General features: G+C 45.4%; 1 protein-coding gene across 4 annotated transcripts in view; it reads left to right on the top strand.

Annotated features, from left to right (window-relative positions):
* Positions 1 to 3,890: 3,890 nt before the first annotated feature.
* The window catches only part of BRD1 (bromodomain containing 1), a 69,520-nt gene continuing 61,041 nt past the window's right edge, over positions 3,891 to 12,369 (top strand). For all 4 annotated transcript variants that reach the window (XM_018568236.1, XM_018568238.1, XM_018568237.1 and 1 more), the window contains exon 1: positions 3,891 to 4,197. The gene's annotated coding sequence lies outside the window, so the exon portion shown is untranslated. The remainder of the gene's footprint in view (positions 4,198 to 12,369) is intronic.

A 12,369-nucleotide genomic window follows, 5' to 3' on the forward strand; every position in this document is an offset into this window, starting at 1 on the left:
GTGATTCGCGGTTAAAAAAATGCGCGACAAACGCGTTTCCGAGGGCTAGCCAGCTGTATCCTAATGGATATGCGCGGCAAATATGCCCCAAAGCTCCTGTACTACTTTGGGCGTAGGGCGTTTTGCAGCGCGTTCCTGCGCGCTGTAAAACGCCCAGGTGGGAACCATGCCCGTAGGCAATCATTGGTTTTCACATGTTGAGCGTTTTATAGCGCGTAGGAACGCGCTGTAAAATGCCCAGGTGTGAACCAGGCCTAAAGGAATTGGTCGTTAAGTGAGGAACTGTATACAGTACTGTACTGCATTAGTACAGTACTGTATAGTGTTGCAGATGTACAGTACCGAACAGTGTACTGTACATCGGGCAATAAAATACTTACCGGGACCCGCAGTGAAGAACGGAGGACATCACTTCCGCCGGCGACACGTCGCACTGACGCTGACACGCAAGGTCGGAGGTCGTTCGTAAGTGCGAGTGGTCGCAAAGCAGGTAAGTCGGTAAGAGAGGAATGTCTGTACATTTTAACTAGTTTCCTTAATTTTTTGACCCACGTAGGAGATGCTGGCAACTGTGGAGTACTATTATAATAAGGCCTACAAAAAAAGACCAGGTAAAGTATTGAGCACTACTTTGTCTTTGAAATGGAGGTTTAGATGGTTGTGTGTGGCCAGGGTGAAATGAAATGTATTCTTCAGAAAAAGTGTATGTTACATACTTTGTGCATTTAGCTTATTGTTGGCCCCATGTAGAAGTTGTCTGAAGGGGAATACAACACCTAGCCACTTGCTGGCACTGTACCAGAGAGCAAGTCCACTCTCAGTTGATTGTAGCTGATTTCAGCTGTAAGTTACATACCCCAAAGTATGTAAAGCTTAACTTACAATGTATTTTACAGATTTTCTCTCTTTTGGTCTGTTAAATTTACTATTGAAAGGTTTTGTTATATCTATTAGGGATGCACTGATACTGTTTTTTTCGGTACTCGCCGATACCGAATGCCCCATTAAGGAAGCCAGGCGGCATGTAATGACTCGCCCCCTGGCTTACTGATTAGCCGAGAAGCCAGCCGGCGTGTAAAGACTCGCCACCTGGCTTCCCGATTACCAGGGAAGCCGTTTCCATGCTTCTGGTCACTAGGTGAAGAGAAGGCATGTAGCCGACTTTCTGCCCAGTCAGGAAGCCGGGCACCATGTATACCCTTTTGAAAAAGTCTACAATTGATGAAACACGTCAAGGGGATCTGCTGTTTCCTCGCTGATACACTGGAAAAGACCTTCAAAGGCTGGGCGCCCTTTATACCCATATGCTATTTTTATTCAACAAATCTTGTAAGTGCGATAATTTTTTATCTGGAATAAAGGACTCTGTGATTACACTTAGATCTGCTTTCTCCCTTGTGTTTTTGCCCTTCTTCCTCCCTCGGTTGGACTGCACCTGGAGGGCGTTCGACACCGGTACCGTGACCGTGTGCTGACCGATCGGAGGAGAGAGTAGACAACAGAGGTTTCGGGGACTCATTGACTGAATACAAAGTAATAGACATTTTGATCCTTTTCGATTTTTTTTGTTTTCTTTGATTGAAAGAACTTTTGGTTTAGCTCCAATCCGCGCTCTATATAGAAACATTGCAAACTGATGGCTGAGGCCGGCATATGGCAATTTTTATTAGACCGATCGAATATGTTCTAGGATTGGCTCAATCCTAGAACATATTCCTAGAACTCTGAGTCGAATAGTTGTTTCACTGGAGATAATCTATCGAGTGATGTGACCAATCTATCATTTCGGAATTCCTGTTTAACACACATATGCACCGAGGCTAAGAGCATAATCACACAATACCCCCCACTATTCACATGTTGCTGGGAATTTGTGCACATCACAAACACAATTATTTGATAAAATATTGAACAAAACACAGGCTAAGTTCACATATTTATTTATTTATTCAATTTTTCACATTGTAATTAATTCGTTAATTTCGCTTATCACACAGCATAAAAATATGAATTATTGTTTCCACTAAGGTTAAATACATGAATTAAGACAATTAAACACAGAGAGGTGACGTATTAGAATAAGATTATTCACTACCAAGCGCAACATAATTGCTCACACAAATATTGTTATGTACAGTTTTCAGGCACTTCCAATTAAGTCTTTGGGGCCAAAAACACAAGATTCTGTCTGAAAAGACTCATGAATTTTCTGAAGCTACAGACCACAACACTCAAAACTGGAGCAGACAGAATCTGGAGCAGCCGTGCATGGAGACCAATCAGCTTCTCTCTTCCGTTTGTTCAGTAAAAGTGACATTAAAGTCAAACTTTTTACCCCCTTCCCAATCCTGCTGTCGGGACTTACCTTAAAGGAGAATTATGAGGCGAGTGATTTTCACTCAGCCTCATAATCTGAGCCGACCTGTGACAATGAAACTGTTACAGGTTGGCTCAGTAGATCGGGAAGTGAGCGAACACATACCGGCGCTCGCTCACTTCTGGATCCTGTGCCGGCAGAGAGCCGTGACAGGGGAGGGACTGGATTCTCCCCTCCCCGATCCTCCAGCGCTGACTGGCAGAACGGACGGGGGAGGGTACAGCTGGCTCTGCCTCTAGATAGGCAGAGACAGCTGTCACTCACGCAGGTGGGTGGATCCAGACATAATTGTCGGGATCCGTTTCAGCTGCGGCGTCTCAATATAGCTGCAGCTCGCGGTATACTGAGCTTTGGGTAACGGGAGGACGCTAGTTTGTGTCCTGTTACCCTTTGGAGAACTATGGGGAAAAGCCCTAACCCCATAGTTCTCCTTTAAATGATGTATCTTAATCCGATCATCTTTCCTGCTGGTTTCTGATCCAGCGCTGATTCCTCTGTCCTCCTCTTCTCTCATGTCCCACGGAGTCTGTACGGGTGCACGCTGCTCCATATACTTACCTTGTGTCTCTCCTCGTCTTCCAGCCGAACATCTGAACTGCGCATGCGCCCGTCAGAGATTTATTTAGATGTTCGGACGGGAGCGCGCGGCGGAGACACATCTGAACTGCGCATGCGCCTGCCAAAGATATATTTAGATGTTCAGACGGGAGCGCACGGCAGAGACACAGATAAAATAAAACTTTTTCAAAGGGTTAATACTTCTATCGTTTTGCATATATCTACTACTTGCTAGCAACAGATATATGCAAAAACATGCGAGGGTTTAATAACCCCTTAAGCTTTGACAATAAAATAGAGAAGCTATTTGGTTGCCATGGGCAACTGCCCCAGATTTTGATAAATTCCCCCCAATGTGAGTGTTAGTCTCCATTCACACCTAGGCGTCAGTGTTTCCGTGCATAAAACACGTTTTTACGCACATCTTCCCCTCACACGGTTTGCGCGTGTTGCATATTTATTTTTACACGTGTTAGACACGCATAAAGCCATGCGTTTTATTAAGCAGATCAAAATGCATTGGTGTGCGCTTCCATTGAAGTCTATGCAGCTAAATGTGCTGTAATCTCCCCAAAAGAAGCTCATGAACCTTTTCCAGGGTTCTACAGCTTGCGACAAAACTCTAAGGTGTGAACAGGGGCCATAGAAATAAATGGGATTTCTAATATTAAGAGTTTTGTCGCACTTGGCTTTCAGCGTCAAAATGCCCAGGGACTTAAGGGTTGACCGTTGTCACACGTCGGGAAACACATGACAAACGTTCAGATGTGAATGGCTGCTGATACACAAGGTTCACTCCTCGTGCACAACATGCCTTCTATACATATAAAACCCCCTCAGTCGCTTCAGGTCCTCCGTTGGCGTTACCACAGTAACAGGCCGTGCCAAGCCACCTCTGTGCCTCACCTATCATGGCGGCACGCACATCACGTGACGCGTTGACGTCTCCACAACGGAGAGGGGCGGCACGCGCTCTGGTGAAACCGCATTGTTTGTTTCAAAGGAGGAATCTGGGCCGAGCTGCGGCCGCCGTCCGGGACCCGGAGCTGAACCAGGGTGACCAAACGGATCCGAGGAGAGGGAGGCCGCGGGGGGATTCCGGGTCCCCCTTCCTGCCGTCTGGTCAGGGGAGGGAGCCTGGAGCGGAAGTCCTTTGTAGTCGGATCCGTGCCTTTTGGCCGCAGTGTGCGGTCACATAGGGAGAACCATCAGTCGCCATTAGCTGCTAACGACACTGTCAACCATCGCTCAGCTGACAGCAGGTAACGGCCTCCAATCCGGTATCCTAAACCCCGTGCCTTACGTGCGATCTCCTACTCTCTTCCCAGTCAGTGGAAGGAGGATCTGCTCCTTGCCTTTCCAGTGAGTGTGTAGTTTGCTTTGTGCGCTTGTTTTGTTAGACGCCATGTTTGCTGCTCCTAGCTGGCTGGGCGGCTCAGGAAAGCTGAGAGCGTGGCGTCAAGCGGGCCCGGCCTCGGCTGCTCTCTCCCGGGGACTGTAACGGCCACCCATTGATTTGAACGGGCCCGGGAAAAGTGTTTGGTCCCGTGACGTCACAGGGGCTGGCAGCTCTTCCAAGTTTGAGGGGAAGCATTTAACTCTTCAGTAGCCAAAGGGGAGACATGGGGGGATATAAATGTGCCACCTCCAGAAAGTACCCCCTGCCAATTGAAGTAGGTGAACACTCCAGCCCGCTTCCTCAGTGGAAAGGGGGGGTCCATGCTGGTTGTGTTTTCATGGCTGGCATGGTTGTCAGTGCGCTTTGTTTACATCGTAATCCAATCTCTGCTGCATCCTTTCAGTTATTGTGCAGCTCTGCGATTACTCAACGCAGAATAAAACATTACTCATATGATGCACTCTGTCATTAGCATTAATGGTTTCTGTTTTTTATTTTTTTGTTGATCTGACACGTTTCCACTAATTTTAGTAGAGTGATGATTGCTGTTCCTTTACACAGCAGTGTTGTCACCCTGCATAGGGTCATTTTAGATAGACATGTAATTTTGGGTCTATTTCAGAGGGCCGCATACTGTCAAGGAGCATGTCTCTGTGGCCAGGAGTCATGTGTGTGTGTATATAGATATATCTATCTATAGACACACACATACACGGTGGCATCCATAGTTGCCCATTGCATGGCCCTGGGCACAGGCTATCTTTGTCCGGGGCTGTTTATCTGTTGCTGTATGCGCATAACCAATTGGATGTGCGTTTTGAACATGTACTGACCTGCCGTCTGTCAGCCTGTCATTGATATGCACGGGCGGCTAGTCAAGCTTGTGCGCAAACACTTGTGATTCCAGGGCCACAGAAATACACTCCTCTCTGCAGCTGTGTGAATGAGCCCTTAAAAAACGCTCATCCCCATAATTGGAAGCCGACCTCTGACACTGAAGCTGTCACGCGTCGGCTCTATTGATCGGAACACATACTGCTAATCACTGACTACCCGATCATCTCCCTGCAGAGAGTGGTGACTGTCAGTCGCTGCTCCCCGCAGGGATCCCCCTTCTCCGATCCTCCAACCCCCGACTGGAGGAATGGACAGGTGAGGGGGTGGGTACAGCTGGTTCTGCCTCCTAGATGGGCAGAGGCTGCTGTCAATCAGCCGGCGAGGTAGATGTCAAGGGTATTGTTGGGTCCGTCCTGGCTGCGGCTTGGCTCTGCGCTCTCTGCATATACCAGGCAATAGTTGTGGGTCACCGGAGGACATTAGTATATGTCCTCCGGTGACCCTGAAGAGAACGATGAACAAAAAAGGTTACCCCATAGTTCTCTTGTAAATGGATTTAAAGTAAGCGCCAAACTAAAGTCCGAACCCCAGAACGCTTTTAAAAAACGTTATTAGTTAACCCTTGCAGTGGGGCTGTCCCCGTACTTCAAGGGTTAACTGCTCGTTTTTGTCTTGGTGCTGGAAAAAAAGTTATACTCAGAGCCGGCTTGCTCTTAGACTGTTCCTTCCAGCCTCTCTCTCCCTCTCCAGCGGTCTAAGGCCCCGAAAATCATCATGTTTTATATACAGTGTATAGACGTGAGGACATTGAGGAACTGCAGTATAGAAAGAGACAGGCTTCAGTGACTGGAGAAGGAGACCGCCAGCTCAGCAGTTCAGGTGAGTATAGCATTTTTATTTCCGCACAGACAAAAACGAGCAGATAACTCTTACAGTGTGGGGGTAGCCCCGCTATAAGAGTTACAAGTTTTGTCCGGAATTCTTCTTTAAGCACTTAGTTTTTTCTGGGGGGGTGGGTTACATAGTTACATAGTATTTGTGGTTGAATAAAGACATTAGTCCATCAAGTCCAACCTATTAGGATCTCATTCTAGGAGTACCTGTACCCCTGTATATTACGGTCCCTTAAGAAATCGTCCAAAAGTTTCTTGAACAATTCCACATTATTTGCTGAAATCACCGCCTGTGGCAGTGAGTTCCAGACCCTAACTGATCTTACTGTGAAGAACCCCCTTCACCCCTTGTGCTGGAATTTTTTTTCCACCAATTTTAGGTGGTGGCCTCTAGTTTTTGTAACAGAGTTAATTTTAAACAGTTTATCGCTAATGTTGCTACCACCATTGAACATTTTGTACATGGAAATCATATCCCCCCTTAATCTCCTCACCTCCAATGTGAACATGTTTAAATTTAGTAGCCTCGTCTCGTAGCTCTGGTCCTCCATACCCCTAATTAGTTTGGTTGCCCTCCGCTGGACTTTTTCCAACTCAAGGACATCTTTTCTTAGTACTGGTGACCAGAACTGGACCGCGTACTCCAGATGAGGTCGAACCAATGATCTATAAAGTGGCAAAATTATAGACTTGTCCCTGCAATACATCCCCTTTTTAATACAGGACAAGACCCTGCTAGCTTTGTTTACAGCAGCCTGGCACTGCAAACTACCTTTCAGTTTGTGGTCTACAATGACCCCCAAATCCTTCTCCATTTCTGACTTCCCCAGCGGCATACCCATAATTGTATAACCCATTTGTTTATTTTTAATTCCAAAGTGCATTACTTTGCATTTATCGACATTAAACCTCATCTGCCACATTAATGCCCACTCCCCTATTTTATCCAGGTCCTCCTGTAATGTTATAGTGTCTAAGTCCGTGTCTATTACCCTCCCAATTTTGGTGTCATCCGCAAACACGGAAATATCGCTGTTAACACCCTCCCCGATGTCATTAATAAATAAGTTGAACAATATGGGACCCAGCACATAACCCTGAGGCACACCGCTCATTACACTAGCCCAGTCTGAAAAGGTGCCATTTACAGATACCCTCTGGACACGTTCCCGTAGCCAGTTCTCTATCCACGTACACACCACCTCATCTATGCCCATAGCCCTCAGCTTGTGTAGCAAGCGTTTGTGTGGTACCGTATCAAAAGCCTTTGAGAATATGTTAAGGAATATGTTAAGGAATATGAATTGGAGACCACTATTGTAAATACCCCCGTTAATGTTGGGGCCCCTTAACACCTGTGTGTTGCAATAATATGCAGCTCTGCGTGTACTGGCAGCCTATTCAAATGAATGGGCTATTCAAACACAATGTTATGTTAATGCAATTCCTTGGAACAGAAAGGTACGATCGGGGCCTTATGCTTTGTCCCAGCTCTCACTTTTCCTGCACAGCCTGGCCTGCATAATGAAAGGAATTGCACCTACATTACAGGTATTGGCCACATGCAGTTACCACAATACACCAATTTCTCCATTCATCTTCCAAGACAGCAACCTGAGAGATGATTGGCTCCTCCTTCCACAGGAAGCACAATTAAAAAATAGTTCAATACCCTCCCACCCCCTCATACCTCAGTTTTTATGTGTTTCCTACCGTCCAGAAACCTTTGTCACGTTTGTTTTTTTCCTGACCGGTCGGCCTTGTGGTCGTGGGTCTCCCCTCTGTGCAGCTCTGTGTTCCGGCCTTCATCTATGCCTGTCACTTTGCTGTGTGGACGGAGGGGTTCCTCTTCATTTCCAGGGTCCGCTTCTTCCACTCGAAACCGGGGAAGAAGACCCTGAAGCTCCCCGGCGGTGTGCTCTGACGGCTTCGGTAGCTAGGAGAGGGCCCCAGCGGTGACGCCATTTCCGGTGGCCCTTTCATATTCAGCAGTGTAGTGTATATTTTATATTTACGTGGCATCATGTTATTTCAGCTTTGTTCCCAGCTGCTGCTTAGCTTGTTTTATCATTTTTCTGCTTACTACAAAAACAACAAACATTCAATTTATATTTGGCTACTTCACAGATATATTTTTATGTTTTCACATTTTTTCCTTAGTTAAAGCATCCTGCAACTTTTCTAAAGCAACCCTGACTCAAACCACAAAACCAGCACCCTTGATATTTCTGTCTTGTTCCACTTTCTCACCACCACTTTGCATATAGACTTCATGCTTGAGCACCCACTGTGAGGTTGGCTCTTGAAGAAAGACTGGGGGAGGAAAATCAGTGTGCCCACAAGTAGTACTGTGTTTATGTTCACTCTTTGAAGTTCTCTGCATGTTTGTTGTGTTTTTAATTCATTGCTTCACAAACTGCGTAAGGCTCCATTCAGGTATAGCGTTTGCGTTTCCCCGCACAGGTTTCTGCGCGAGACGAAAGAGCTAACATTTTTGATCCGCATGGATTCTGCTTGTTTGTGACTATTGTATGGCCGGGAACGTGCCTTATTGCGCTTTTACTATTTTGGGGGCCGCACGCTTTCCACAATAGTCTGAACAATGCACATTAAAGTGCATTGTTTTTTCTGTTTAGAGCGGCGCTGCACATATTCGTACAGCCTCTCCAGCGCGAATGGAGCCTAACTTGGGATTTAAACATGGCAGCTCACATGTAAGTAGCTAAATTGCACTTCAATTGATGAGTAGTAACTTGGTGTAACCAATTAGATATCTGGGACTGTATAGCGGACCCAGGCGTAGGCTCCATTCACATAATGGCATTTGCATTTTCTGTGAGGCACAAAAGCGCAATTTTTACTATAGCCACAGATGTGCGAAATCCCCTCCTAAAATCGCGCTTGGACTTTTTTGCAGGATACACGGTTTTGTACCACGTGGACGCCACAATAGTCTAAACAACGCACATTGGAATGCGTTGTTTTTCATGTTTAGCGTGCGGAAAACTGCTCATGTGTGAATGGAGCTTTTACTTGTTGGTTCTTTAATCACTTGAAGACCGGGATGTTAAACCCCTTTCCTGGACAGGTCATTTTTTAGTATTCAGCGCTGTGATACTGTGACATTTATTCCGCCATGCAGCGATGTACTGAAATACATTTTATACCATTTTTTTGGGACACATAGAGCTTTCTTTTGGTGGTATTTAATCATCACTGGGGTTATTTTTTACCATACAACTAAAAAAGTACAGAAAATTTGGGAAAACACCTGTTTGTTATGAAACATTTATTCTTGCCCATATTTTTGGTAAAATATAAAAGACGGGGACACGTCAGGTAAATAGACACCAAACATGTCAAGCCTTAAAATATGTTACATGTGCGGTGCAATCATCATTTTTGCATGTAGGCACACCCGATGCATTTTTGCATGTGTATGTGGGGACTGGGGACTTAAACATTTTTTTTTTTTACACTTTATTTCTATTACATAGGGGCTAAGAAGCCCCCATATGTGATAGCCAATTTATGTGACCGGTCCTCTCTATGGGTACATCAGGGGTCTCTAAGACCCCTACTGTCACCTAGGGACCCCCAAAGAAGCTGATGAAGCAGAGATCTGCTTCACCAGCTTCCCTCCGGCATCTGTAGCTGGGAATGACAGCCGAGTGTGGAAGTGACACCACACTTGCATTCTGACACCGGAGGGGAGATCTCCCTCTTATCTTCAGTGACAAGAACCGAAACGCTTGTATTTAAAGAGCCATTGTCAGCTGTTTATATTTTAGGTAGTTTGGTAGTTTTCCCACGCGTGCTGGGCAGGATGTTTTAAAACACCCATCCAGCTGTTTACGTACGGTCGCTGCATGGGAGGTGGTTAAAGAACAGTTCTCCTAAAATAAAAAGGACGCTAGTTTGTGTTCTACCATTACCCTAAGGAGAACTATCAGGAAAAGCCCTAACTCCATAGTTCTCCTTTTAAAGTATATCTAAAGCCAATTATTTTTTTTTTCTTTAACTTTGGATAGAGTTGAAACTTTTTTTTTTTTTTAAATTTACATTTGTGTCTCATTAGGGAGACGTCACTTCCTGTTTTGCATGCTGAAGTAAGAGAATATCTTTCCAATGTGAGGGGAATCCCCTCTTAGACAGTGGTCATGGGATCAAGTGTTTCTAGTGGAAATGGTTTCCTGGTGGCAATTTAAAATTTTGGATCTACTGTACAAATTTTCCTCACAGGGATACATACAGCAATTGACAGGGGTTCTAACTCCCTCACCACTCAATCCAAATCTAATTTTTTTTTGCTTTGTTACGCTTTAAAGTCACACTAAACTCAGGAGTTAAATCTAAAAAATGCATTGAAGTACCTTAATAACAAAAATGTATCTTATTTGTGCATTACTCAGCTGTAGATCCTCAAATGATCTCTGAATTCATTCTGACACTGTCCTTCCTTCTGGGGGGTGGCTATTTTTGTTCCCCATGGTCCCTGTGTGTGTTGTAAAGTAGTCACCACTCCAAGCTCACTCCCATGATGGACTAGTCTCAATACAAATTAGTAAACTAAACATGATATTGTAGCCCATCACGGTAGTGATCTTGAAGTGGCCTCCATCAGAATACAGAGCAAACAGTGGCAGATGTCTCCTTCTGTAATATTTCCTTTGTTCAATCTGCGGGTTGAACGAAGAAATATTAGTGTATGGCCAGCTTAACTGTTTTGAAAAGTGATAGAACTACGATTGGAAAAGCTTTGCTTAAATGCATCCCTTTTCAAACCTGCATGTTGAAAGTAAGGCTCTGAAATCTCTTGGTCACATGGGTGCAGAATTCCTATTGCCCGACGCATGGGGCATGCAGTGCCAGGCGGGTGTGGGTTTTTTTTTCTTTCTACATTTAGCCCTGTTTCAGGCAAGCAGGGCTAAATGTAGAACAGGAAGCATGTGATCTGGGCAGCTGTAAAGTTAATTCCACTTTCCCAAGTTAATTTGGGAAAATGGAATTACCCACTAAATATGGCCCCCTCTCCAAACCCACCGCTAACTATACTGCCATCCACCACAGCCCTGTGCTATGGATTCTGAATTTAATTCGCAACTTGCGAGCACTCGTTGGTCAGTGCAGTCAGGTGACTGCGCTGACCAATGAGAAGTGCTTCTTAGCACGTTTAAATACAGTTTCGGTTAAAATTATTTTTGTATCATGACAAGTAGATTGCCCCCCCCCCCCCTGTAGTCCTTGCACAAGTAGTTTATTAAAAAATGTCCTACCCCTGGGTCAGTTGCATGTTGCAAATATTTTGACAACCTGCATCACAGAATGTAACCCGCTTCTGCTATGTAGATACTGAAACAGGCCATTCTGGTATCTTCTCCAGACTCTTCATTTCTAATTGCTGGAAAGATGTGCAAAGTTAATCTAGTTGAAGGTTTGCTGTAAGCAGACACATAGACATGCATCCTATTTCACTCCCATGTTCTTGCCATTGTCCACTATGTCTGAATGACAGCTCCATTCACCCCAGATGTGAATGAAAACTGCATCAGCTGCTTCCAAGTCCATTTATATGCAGAAAAATCTCATTTTATGAAAATGTGATTTCTCATCTGCTTCCTCCTCTCCCTTGTACACAATAGCAGATAGTTTGAACATTGAACAGTTTGATCCCTTTTTTTTTTCTTTGTCCCTTCACTTGCTGCCTAGATAATGATGACATAGGGGGTTTTCCCCCAATGCATCTCCCCTCTGCCATGTCAAGCATCCCTAGAGGCACTGTTTTAGTGAGGGGTACATGGGTGTCACAAGATCTCGGCCAGGTCCCAGATACCTGCTTAGGACCGGTATAATCCGGGGTGGATTCCCCACAAGGCCTGGCCTCGGGGAGGCAGGCCGATACTGGCTCCACGGTTGTGGAATTCCTACCACCCAACGCCTGGGTGTTTTTTTTTCTCCTACATTTAGCCCTGCTTCGGGCAAGCAGGGCTAAATGTAGGGCAGGGAAGCTGCCACTCGGTTTTTACAAGTGATCTCATCAATGCTGCCGAGATCACTTGTAATAAGCCTACAGGTCTGTTCCACCCCCACCTTCGGCTGCCTCTGTCCCCGCTGGCCGCCTCTCTCCCCTCCATGGTTTTCAGGGTCCCCTGCTCTTCTGGGATACCTGGGACCACGGCATGGTAGTTCAGGGCGGGGAGTGGAAAACGTCCGTTCTCCACTCTGCTTCGTGTGAACACTAAGACAGGAACGCTGCAAAAAATAAAATAAACAAAAATGTAAAAAAATAAAACCAAACAAATAGA

Source organism: Nanorana parkeri, unplaced genomic scaffold (genome assembly GCF_000935625.1).
Source record: "Nanorana parkeri isolate BGI_ZX_2015 unplaced genomic scaffold, ASM93562v1 scaffold1158, whole genome shotgun sequence".
In the NCBI taxonomy this organism is placed as follows: domain Eukaryota; kingdom Metazoa; phylum Chordata; class Amphibia; order Anura; family Dicroglossidae; genus Nanorana; species Nanorana parkeri.